This window comes from Megascapheus bottae, chromosome 13 (assembly GCF_031878675.1).
Source record: "Megascapheus bottae isolate mThoBot1 chromosome 13, mThoBot2.hap1, whole genome shotgun sequence".
NCBI classification, from domain to species: Eukaryota; Metazoa; Chordata; class Mammalia; order Rodentia; family Geomyidae; genus Megascapheus; species Megascapheus bottae.
Genome location: NC_143521.1, coordinates 4,522,926 through 4,534,781, shown reverse-complemented (window position 1 = coordinate 4,534,781; position 11,856 = coordinate 4,522,926). Strand labels below are relative to the sequence as shown.

General features: G+C 39.5%; 1 non-coding gene across 1 annotated transcript; it reads right to left on the bottom strand.

Annotated features, from left to right (window-relative positions):
* Positions 1–11,064: 11,064 nt before the first annotated feature.
* LOC150055441 (U6 spliceosomal RNA) lies at positions 11,065–11,170 on the bottom strand. Its single transcript, XR_016537523.1, has one exon. It is a non-coding gene; the product is annotated as a U6 spliceosomal RNA (small nuclear RNA).
* Between the last annotated feature and the right edge of the window lie 686 nt (positions 11,171–11,856).

Genomic DNA, 11,856 nt, shown 5'->3' with positions numbered 1-11,856 from the left:
TTAGCCTTTTGAGGCACTGCCACACTGCTTTCCATAGTGGTTGGACGAGTTTGCACTCCCACCAACAGTGTAGTAGTGATCCCTCCTGGCCACATCCCCTCCAGCATCTGTTGTCATTCGTTTTCCTGATCCTGGCCATTCTAGCTGGAGTGAGGTGGAATCTTAGAGTTGTTTTGATTTGCATTTCTTTTATGACCAGAGATGTTGAGCATTTCTTCATGTGTCTATAGGCCATTTTTGTTTCTTCTTCAGAGAAGACTCTCTTTAAGTCTTTGGTCCATTTTTTAATGGGATGGTTGTTACTTTGGAGGTTAGTTTTGGAGTGATTCAATTTTTTGAGTTGTTGGTGAAGATCTTCTCCCATTCTGTAGGCTTCCTGATTAGTTTACTAGCTATGTCCTTTGCCATACAAAAGCTCTGCAGTTTAATGCAGTCCCACTTATCCAGCCTTTCTCTGATTTGTTGTGATTCTTGGTCCTCATTAAGAAAGTTTCTACCTATGCCAAGGAGGCCTAGTGTATCTCCTATTCCTTCCTGTAGAGTTTTCAGTGTGTCAGCTTTTACCTCCAGGTCTTTGATCCATTTGGAGTTAATTCTAGTGCAAGGTGACAAAGAAGGATCCAGCTTTAGTTTTCTGCAGGTGCTTAACCAGTTCTGCCAGCACAACTTGTTGAAGAGGCTGTCTTTCTTCCATTCTATTTTTTTGGCTCCCTTGTCAAAGATTAGGTGGCCATAGGTCTGTGGTTTAATATCTGGGTCCGCAGTTCTATTCCATTGGTCTTCAGGCCTGTTCCTGTGCCAGTACCAAGCTGTTTTGAGGATTATAGCTCTGTAATAGAGTCTAAAGTTTGGGATTGAAATTCCTCCAGCGCTGTTCTTTCTGCTAAGAAGTGTTTTTGCTATACGGGGTCTTTTATTATTCCATATGAAATTTTGGATTGCCTCTTCTATTTCTTTAAAGAATGACATTGGGATGTTGATGGGTATTGCATTGAATTTGTAGATAGCTCTTGGCAAGATCGTCATTTTCACAATGTTGATTCTTCCAATCCAGGAGCATGGGAGGTTTTTCCATTTCCTTAGTTCTGCTTTAATTTCCTTTTTTAGGGTTTTGAAGTTTTCGTCAAAAAGGTCCTTTACATTCTTAGTTAAGCTAATTCCTAGGTACTTTATTTTCTTTGAGGCTATTGTGAAACGAGTTTCTTTCCTGATTATTGCCTCGTTCCTCTCACTGTTGGAATAAAGGAAGGCAGTTGATTTTTGAGGGTTGATTTTATAGCCTGCTACTCTTCCAAAGCTTTGGATCAGCTCAAGGAGCTTGGGAGTAGAGTCTATAGGATTCTTTAAATACAGAATCATGTCATCTGCAAAGAGGGATAGTTTTATTTCCTCTTTCCCTACTTGGATCCCCTTTATGCTTGCTTCTTGCCTTATTGCACTGGCTAGGAATTCTAGTACTATGTTAAAGAGTAGTGGAGAGAGTGGGCATCCTTGTCTCGTTCCTGATTTTAGAGGGAATGGCTTTAGATTTTCACCATTAAGTGTAATACTAGCAGTAGGTTTCTCATACACAGCCTTTATTACATTAAGGAATGTTCCGTGGATTCCTAGTTTCTCCAGAGCTTTTAACATAAAGGGGTGTTGGATCTTGTCAAATGCCTTTTCCGCGTCTATTGAGACAATCATGTGATTTTTGTCTTTGCTCCTGTTGATGTGTTGAATTATATTAATTGATTTGCGTATGTTGAACCAGCTTTGCCTCCCTGTGATGAATCCAGTTTGATCATAGTGTATAATTTTTTTGATGAGTTGTTGTAGACGGTTGGCCAGTATTTTGTTGAGAAGTTTTGCATCGATGTTCATCAAAGATATAGGTCTATAGTTCTCTTTCTTTGATGAATCTCTGTCTGGTTTGGGGATGAGGGTTATACTGGCTTCATAGAATGAGTTTGGTAAGGAACCTTCATTTTCAATTTCCTTGAAGAGCTTGAGGAGTATTGGTGTGAGCTCTGCTTTGAAGACCTTATAGAATTCAGCTGTGAATCCATCTGGCCCTGGGCTTTTCTTAGGTGGAAGTTCTCTAATTGCCATTTCTATTTCAGAGCTTGAAATAGGCCTGTTGAGTTGGCTTAGTTCTTCTTGGTTCAGTGTGGGTATGTTAATATTGGCTAGGAATTCATTCATTTCATCTAGGTTCTCAAATTTGTTGGCATAAAGGTTTGAGAAGTATTCCCTCATGATATTCTGGATCTTGGTAATTTCTGTCGTGATATTACCATTTTCATCTGCGATTTTGTTTATTTCGATATGCTCTCTTCTTTTTTTGGTAAGATGTGCTAAGGGCTTGTCAATTTTGTTAATTCTTTCAAAGAACCAACTCCTTGTTTTGTTGATTCTTTCTATAGTTTTTTTGGATTCCAAATCATTTAATTCTGCTTTCATTTTAATTATTTGCTTTCTTCTACTGGGATTAGGGTTGGTTTGTTGCTCTTTTTCCAGGAGCTTAAGGTGGGACATTAACTTGTTGGTTTGCAATTTTTCCAACTTGTTGTTGTAGGCACTCAGCGCTATAAATTTTCCTCTGAGTACTGCCTTTGCTGTGTCCCAAAGGAGTTGGTATTTTGTGTGGTCCTTACTGTTAAATTTCATAAACTGTTGGATTTCTGTTCTGATCTCTTCAATGACCCATTGGTGGTTCAACAATGTGTTGTTCAGTCTCCATGAGTTACAGGGTTTTCGTTGGTGGAGGTGTGTGTTCAGTTCAAGTTTGATGCCTTTGTGGTCTGAGAGTGTGCATGGAATAATTTCTGTGTTTCTGAATCTGTCCAGGTTTGTTTTATGGCCTAAGATGTGATCTATTTTGGAAAATGTTCCATGTGCTGCTGAGAAAAACGTATATTGTGTTGTTGCTGGGTGGAATATTCTGCAGATGTCTGTTAGATCTAGTTGGTCTATATAGCTGTTCAGTTCTAAGGTTTCTCTGTTGAGTTTTTGCCTTGTTGATCTGTCCATAGGTGAGAGTGGTGTGTTAAAGTCACCGACAATCACTGTATTTCGATCTATGTATGGTTTCAGTGTAAGTAAAGTTTGCTTGATGAAGTTTGGAGCTCCGGGATTGGGTGTGTAAATATTTAGGATCGTTATGTCTTCCTGGAGGAAAGATCCCTTTAGTAGTATGTAGTAACCTTCTTTGTCTTTTCTTACTAATTTTGGTTTGAAGTCTATTTTATCTGATATGAGGATGGCAACTCCAGCCTGTTTATGGGGGCCGTTAGCTTGATAGAGTTTATTCCAACCTCTCACTTTCAAAAGATGCTTGTCTTTTTGGGTAAGATGTGTCTCTTGAAGACAGCAGAACGATGGCTCTTGCTTTTTGATCCAACTAGACAGCCTATGCTGTTTAATTGGAGAGTTGAGTCCATTGATATTGAGAGTTAGGATTGAGAGATATTTATTAGGTCCTACCATTTTTAAAAGCTTTTATTTGGGCCTGTGTCTTGACAGTTCTTGTGGTCCTTAGGTGGTGTGCTGTTTAGGTGCCATTTCTTTCCCTATATTGCCTTTATTTTGGTTTTCTATGTATAGAACATCTTGCAGAATTCTCTGTAGTGTTGGTTTTGTTGCGACATATTGTTGCAGCTTTTCCCTGGAATGGAATGTTTTTATTGTTCCCTCAGTTATGAATGAGAGCTTAGCTGGGTACAGTATTCTTGGTTGGTAGTTGTTTGACTTAAGGGCATGACATATATGCTTCCAGTCACTTCTTGCTTGCATGGTCTCTGCTGAGTAATCTGGGGTGATTCTGATTGGTTTTTCTTTATAGGTTACTGAACCCTTTTCCCTGGCTGCCTTTAGGATCCTTTTTTTGGTTTCTACTGATCCAGTTTGGATTACGATGTGGCGGTGAGATGTTCTTTTCTGGTCAGGTCTGTTTGGGGTTCTAAAAGCTTCTTGTATCTGGATGGGTCTGCCCTTCTGGATATTTGTGAAATTCTCTGAGATGATTCCCTGAAGTATATTTCCAATACCATTGACCTCTTTCTCCAGACCCTCCTCAATACCAATTAGCCTTAAATTAGGCTTCCTAATTGTATCTTGGACCTCCTGAAGCGCTCTCTCATTTTTCCTAGATTTGGATTGACTCATTTTCTGTTCTTTCTCTATAATAACTAAATTATCTTCAGCCCCGGAAATTCTCTCCTCTGCATTGTCTAACCTGCTATCAAAGCTATCTACTTTATTTTTCATCTCCCTTGCTACTAATTGCTCATTTTTGATGCCTTGCATCTCTTCTTTCAGATCATGTATGGATTTCTTTAGCTCCTTGATTTCCATTTGAGTGGTTAGCTCAGTAGCTTTATTTTCTTTGAACATTTGCTGGAGTTCGGTCACCTTTTTATTTGTGGATTCTATGAATTCATCCATCTTTCTTTGAACAGCCTTTATTATGGCTTCCTTTATGGCTCCTTCTTTTTCACTTATCACCTTGTTTATGGTTTCCTCTTGTTCAGCTATGGCTTCCTCCCTTATCTCTTTCTTTATATTTTCACATTTTTCATTAATGATGTCTATCAATTGCATTTGTACAGCACTTGGAAGACTCTCCTCTAGGCTTGCCAGTGACTGTTCCATTGGCTGTTTACATTGGGTGGGCGAGGTGGGAGGTGTTGTTTCTTGATTTGACATTTTTCTTGTTTCTTGTTCTGCCCATTTGAAAATGGGAGCAAGATTAATACTAAACACGATTATAGTTTTTCAGATATAACCAACCTAGACCTCTGTAGCTGGCAGACTCTAGATGTTCACGAGTTTTGATTGGTGTTATCACTCTTTCTTTTCGTGCAGTTACCGACTAGTCTAATTTTTCACTGATAAGCAATTTATATTCAAAACACTAAGCCTCTCAACACAATCTCTATTGTCTTTAAGTCCCTCTGAGCCTAGAGGATAATTAAACACCTAGATATACAATGTTGCTCAACAGCCATCAAGTGTAGATCCATGCAGTATAAGGGTTGAAAGAGGAGCAGAGGTCCAGAGATAGAAAAATAGAATGAGAGAGGTCAGGGGGTAAGTAGGTAGAGTATTTGGAAAGTATTAGAATAAAACTTATGTGTTGCTGCGCGACTAGCTCTTAGCCCAACCAGTGGCCTCACTGTGGACCATGGGATGGATCTGCGAGCTTCTGTCTGAGCTCGGTTGGCAGACGTTTTGCTGTGGTGCTTCCAGGGGCGGCCCCAAGCCAAGGGTCTGGGGATTGAGAGTTTCAGGACCTCTCAGCAGGACCAGCAGGAGGCCCCTCTGTTCCCAGGGGCGGGGCCCAGCTGGGGGCGTGGGCTCCAAGGGCGGAGCCGCGCCTTTTTGTTTCTCAGAAGGGGAGCTTGGCTGCTGGTTGGCCCTTCAGATCCCTGCTGTGTTTCCACTGCTTTGTCAGAGTCTGTGACTGTGGGGGCGGCCCTCGGTGGTGTCTTCCTCAGGGTTTCCAGCTGGAGGATGCCCCACTCTAGAATTGAGGGGGGGCAGATGCTGGCTCCTATTTACCCGCACCCCCTACCCACTTTTGTAAGGCAGGGTCTCAAAGCCCTCCACTCTCCAGATCCAGTGGCCTGGGTGAGGAGCCTGGTGGGCGGGTGGGAGCTGGGACAGCTCCGCCTCCCCTGGTGGGGTGCTGAGTCTTAGGGTTCGCCTGCTTGTCAGTCTCCAGTCAGAGGGCTGGGGGTTGAGCCTGTTGGGCAGGTGGGAGTTGGGACAGCCCCGCCTCCCTTGATGGGGTGCTGGGTCTTATGGGTAGCCCGCCTGTCAATCTCCAGTCAATGGCCTGAGGGAGGGGGCTGTGGAGGGGAGGGACAGGATTCTAAATTCCTTGCCCCCCTGCTCCCCGCCAGTCTTTCTCGGGGCGGGGTGTTGGGGTCTGAGTTAAGTTCCATTGCTTGGCACCCGCTCCGCTTTCCCGATGTGTTTGGGGACGCGCTGTATTACTCACGCCTCTGCGTCCTTCTGCGGGAGCTCCTCGGTGGTGGGGAGTCTTTCACTCCCCTCGGGTCTCCCCTGCGGCCTGTGTTCTGTGTCTGGGTCCCGCTGGTTGCTGTCTGGTTCCGCGTCTGGGTTCCGCTGCTTCCGCCGTTCGCTGGCCCGGTTCTGTGCTGGTTTCTGCAGCCTTTGGGTTCCCAGCCTGGTGCCCTCCACTGCCGCCACTTTTCGTGGATTAGAGCCCGTGCCCGCCCCCGCTTTCCCCGCGTGGAGCCGGTGCCAGCCCAAGCAGCTTTTCGCAGCTTGGTCTGGTGGGGCTTTCCGCGGTTTGGGGCGAGAGGTGGGGGAGGGGTCCTCGCGTTCCGAATTCTTTGAGAAAGTTGGATGTGAGCTTTATCTGGATTTCTTTTCCGGTTTGAGTCCTTCTCCGTTGCTTTTTGAGTTTGTTGTCGTGGATTTCTTTAGAAAGTTGGCTCGTGGGACTCCCTGGTTCTCTCTTTTTGTCAGAGAAAGCTAAGCAGCGTCCCTATTGTCTAGGCGCCATCTTCCTTCTCTGGATAAAATATTTCTGTGTTCATGCAATCAATGTTATGTCTTTTTTATTATTATGGCAGTTTCATATATTCGCAATCACTTTAACATTTTGGGTGGGGGAGTTTAGGACTTGACCTCTGAGCCTGGGCTCTATCTCTGAACTTCTTTTTTGCTCCAGGCTAGCTCTCTACCACATGAGCCAATGTGGTACTTCTGGCTTTTTCTGAGTAGTTTATTAGAGATAAGAGTGTCAAAGATTTTGCTGCCCTGGCTGGCTTCAAATTGAAATCCTCATATCTCACCCTCTGAGTAGCTAGGACACCTGTAATCCTAGCTACTCAGGAAGCTGAGATCTGTGGATCAGGGTTCAAAGCCCGTCTGGGCATAAAAGGATCTGAGACTCTAATATCCACTTAACCTCTAGAAAATGTGAAGTGGGGCTTTGCTCTAAAGCTAGGATTACAAGCTTGAGCCACCAGCATCTGGCCACTTTAACTGCAAAGATTACCAGAAAAAAACCCAAAAAACTCCTTTTCCTCCATTTCTTGGAGTTCCTTTTACCTCTTCAACAAATGGTGCTGGCAGAATTGGCTATATTTGTGTAGAAAACAAAAGTTAGATCCTTCGATATCACCCTACAACAGAATCAATTCCAAATGGATCAAATATCTCAATGTAAGACCGCATACTCTGAAAATATTACAAGAAGCGGTTGAAGAAACATTAGATCTCCTTGGTACCAGTTGACGCTTCCTAAGTAAAGATCCAGAAGCACAGCAATTCAAAGCATGGCAAAGCACTTTAAAGTTTTGATATGCGCCCACCTCTGCTTTTTTTTTTTGCCAGTCCTGGGCTTGCGCTCAGGGCCTGAGCATGCTCCTTGGACTTTCTCAATACCAGAACTCTACCACTTGAGCCTCAGCAACACTTCCACCTTTTTTCTACGTATGTGGTACCAAGGAAACGAACTCAGGTCTTCATGCACACTAGACAATTACTCTACCACTAGGCCACACTCCCAGGCATTGATATGCCTTTTCTAATCTAAAATGCAAAGTCTTTAAAATATGTCCTTATTTGTAAGTAATTTTTATATTATGAATTCTGTTTTAAGTCACAGAAATTCTACCTCACCTTATCACGTCCACATAACATTAGGACTTCAGTGAGAATTGCAATTTACTTATAAAGCAATTGAGATAAAACAGTGTAACTATGGTAACTACTATTGGTTATGTGGCACATTTCTTTTAGTTATGTAAAATAATTTTATGTGTAATTGTATAACACTTTTAAAAATATCTTACTTCATTTCTTTTGCATTATTTCCAGGTCATTGTTATTTTTAGACAATTTAGAATGCATATTTCATGTTAATATGCTTTTCTTCATATCCAGAAATGCAGTTAAGTCATACTTTGTTATATTTTAAACACATATGTTAATCTTAATACCATATTTATGGAATACTTAGAATTTGTTATGTATGAATAATAATGCAAACTTTTACATAACAATTTAATTGCCATTTAAATTTTCTTCTTTAATTTGTTATATTAAAAATATTTAAATAATCATATTACTATGTAGAACACATATCTATGCACTTACAGATACTATATATTATTATACATGTAATGTTATACATTGGAGTACAATTATATAACAAAGTATGATAATGCAAAAATAATATAATAAGCATAATTGTATTACATAACTGTACTATATAACATATTTTATAAGAGAATATATTACATATCACTATGTAATTTCTCTTCTCTTTTGTTGCACTTTGGTTAATCTCATATTGTTACTGTATCTGACTGTGTTACATGGTATATATATATATATATATATGTTTGATTATTTGAAATAGGAAGGGGAAGGGGGCAAAACAAGATGATTGGAAGGGAGTGGGAGGAGGGAAATGGAGAAAAACATGAGAAGGGGATCAAAGTGTGAGAAGGTATGCACCTACTACCTGGCGAATGTAACTGTAACCCCTGTATATATTACAATAAAAATAAAAAATAAAAATAATATATTACATATTTTATATTACATGTATTATATAAATACAGATATGTACCCATAGCAATTTAATCTACATATTTATCATCTATTTATCTCAATATAAAACCTTTTGAAAAATGTTTGTCGGGGCTAGGAGTTTGGCCTAGTGGTACAGTGCTTGCCTAGCATGCTCAGTACCCCATTCACAGAAAAAAAGCTGGAAGTGGTGCTGAGGCTCAAGTGGTAGAGCTCTAGCCTTGAAAAAGTCCACGGACAGTGCTTAGGCCCTGACCCCAATCCCAGGACTGGCCAAAATAAATAAATATGTTTGTGATGGAGCCGGATGCAGTGGTTCATGCCTGTAATCCTAGCTACTCAGGAGGCTGGGATGGGGATCGCAGTTCAAAGCCATCCAGTGAGACTCCTACCTCCAATTAACCACTAGTAAACCAGAAGTGGTGCAATGGCTCAAGGGGTAGGGAGGTAGCCTTGAGCTGAAGAGCTCAGGAACAGTGTCCAGGCCCAGAGTTCCAGCCCCAGGACCAAAAAAAAAAAAAAAATGTGATGGCTAGGAAATCCAGTACAATAAATTGAATACTTGTTTATTTAATTACCTCTGTTATTTATATATTTACATACTAGGTACTTTTTCTCACTATGATTTGTGTATTGAATTGTAATGTAAACTTTTTATGACAAATAAATTGCTCATTCAAATTTTCTTTATTTACCAAATTGCCATAACAAATAACTCAATCTTAAATCAGTCTGTTCAGCCTATTATAATTAAATGCTATAAACTCCACACTTGATAAAAAATAGAAATTTATTCCTCACAATTCTGGAAGCAGAGAATTCCGGAATCAAGGCAGACTGGGTATCTGGTTATAGAATCCACCTTGGAGGTACCTTTGTATGGAAATGAACTCACTTTCTTTTTTAAAACTTTTTTAGTTTATTTTTTTATTTTGTTGTGGTGGTGATGTAGAGAGGGGTTACAGTTACATTCATCAGGTAGTGGGAACATTACCTCTTGAACATTGCTACCCTTTCCCATGTTTTTCTCCCACTTTCCTTCCCTCAACTGCCTCCCACTAATCTTATTTTTCCCTTTCCTTCCCTCTTTCAAATAAACAGCATATAAAATATTCCAGATGAACTCACTTTCTACCTGATGAGGCAGAAGGACTGAAGTAGCTTTCTGGGGTCTCTTGGAAGGGCAATAATTTCATTCATGAGGGATTTTCCTGATAATCCAATAAACCTTCAAAAGGCCTCACTTCATGACACTATCCGAGTCTGTGCTAGAGGAACATGCCTGTTGACCTTCCTCAAAGTTGGGAATATCAACAAGGAAGCCATTCTGCCTGATGCCATTTTTGATGGTCTTTCATAGTCACAATTTCTAAAGCAAATAAAATTCCTAAGGCTGACATAGGTATAAAGAAGAAATTTTCTTCCAAGTTAGGACAATGGGAATAGAAATCAAACAACACTGTCTAGCACAATATAGTAAGTCCTTTTTTCTTCCTTAATCAATGTGGCAATGTTCTACTATTCAATGTTCAATTAACTTTTATTATGATTTAGTAAGCTTCTGACTGTAGTGTACCAGGGTTTTTCTTGTGAATTTTCATCTAAGTCATTTAATGAAATCCTTGTGTAATTTTCCTTTTTTGGAGATGATGTATCATTTTTGTTTTTGTTAGAGGTTAGAAAACTGATATTTTTCTCATTTCTGGAAGGTTTCTATCTAATTGAAATGACCATTTTCTTGCCAAAATTATTGAGTTCAGGTGTCTTTTCTAAAATATTTAAGTTCATTCCTCTTATTATTATGGGGATTTTTGTATTCTTTTTAAATTGGGCTTTCTGTTTAATTATTTTTGTTAGAAATTTTATCTTAATTAGTCTTTAAAAACAGCCCATTTTCCCTAATTAATGATATTTACTGTTCTTTAATTTCAACTTCACCAATAAAGGCTCCTTCAATCACCATCTAATTGATACTTATTAAAGGAATTATTATGTAAATGCATAGCTCAATTTAGTTTTAGCCTTTAATCTCATTTCATATTTAATTCTGTATTTTTATATTGGCTTGTTTTTCCTCATTCCCAAAAGTTTTGGCATGTTTTTCTGGATCATTTTTAGTTTTCCTCACTTTCCATTGAACTTATACATTATTATGTTTTTATTGTGCTAAATACATTACAGCTTTATTTATGTTGTTACTATTTTTAAATTTACATAGAATTTAATTATAAAAGTATACTTTTGTCAGTGGAGAATATACTTCAAGACCTATAGGTATGCTTGAAGCTTTAGATAATATGAAACTTTAATATATTTGTTTTTCCTACAAGAAAGTTCACTTTGTAATCTAGGTACAGTAAGAGGTATATCAAATTAGCTAACTATTTCAATTTTCTTCAATTTTCACCTAAACGTATTCAGAAATAGCAAAATCTAGATAAACTTTAAAACAATTTGAATTCAAGTCAGAGCTGAATCTCCAGATTTTCTTTTATTGTAATATATAGAGGGGAAAATATGGAACTGTTCACAAATTGGTATGTCATCCTTGCATAGGGCCATGCTGATTTTCTCTGTGTCATTCCAACTTTAGTATATGTTCTGCCGAACTGAGCACTCCAGATTTTAATTACAAGTAAAGATTTAATACAAGTCACAGCATTGAAGAATAGAAAATAAGAAAAAGAACTTGATATGGTTTTGGGCTTCCGCTCAGGGCCTGAGCACTGCCCTTGAACTTTCTCAAGGCTTAGAGCTCTACCACTTGAGCCTCAGCACAACTTGGGGCTTTTTTCTCTGTATGTGGTACCAAGGAATTGAACCCGGGTTTTTGAACATGCTAGGCAAGCACTCTACCAATAGGCCAAACTCCCGTCCCCTGGTTTTGGAGTTTTAAAAGCTAACTTTGTGTGATCTTGAATACACAAATTGACTTCGATCTGTTTTGGTCTCTTGTCTGGAGTCACCAGATGAACATAATTCTTCTACTCTGTAATCTAAGCATTTGTTTTGGATAACTGTCTTGTAACCTAGCCCTTCCAGTTTTGCTTTTATATGTGTTTCCTCAGAAAGTGCTATCTAGCCCCTGTCCCAAGTTATAAGCATTAGCAATGAGCATTTTTCTTTACAATCAAGAGGAAGTGTAGTTATCTATCTATTGGACCCAGTTTGCCTTTAGTAAGCACTTCTTTAATTGGACTTTTGGTTGCAATGCTTTTAAGTTTAGCCTCATTTGGATGGATCTTTTCTCCTTAATTTTTCCCATTAGTATCACATATTGAACAACATCTGCTTTGCTCATAT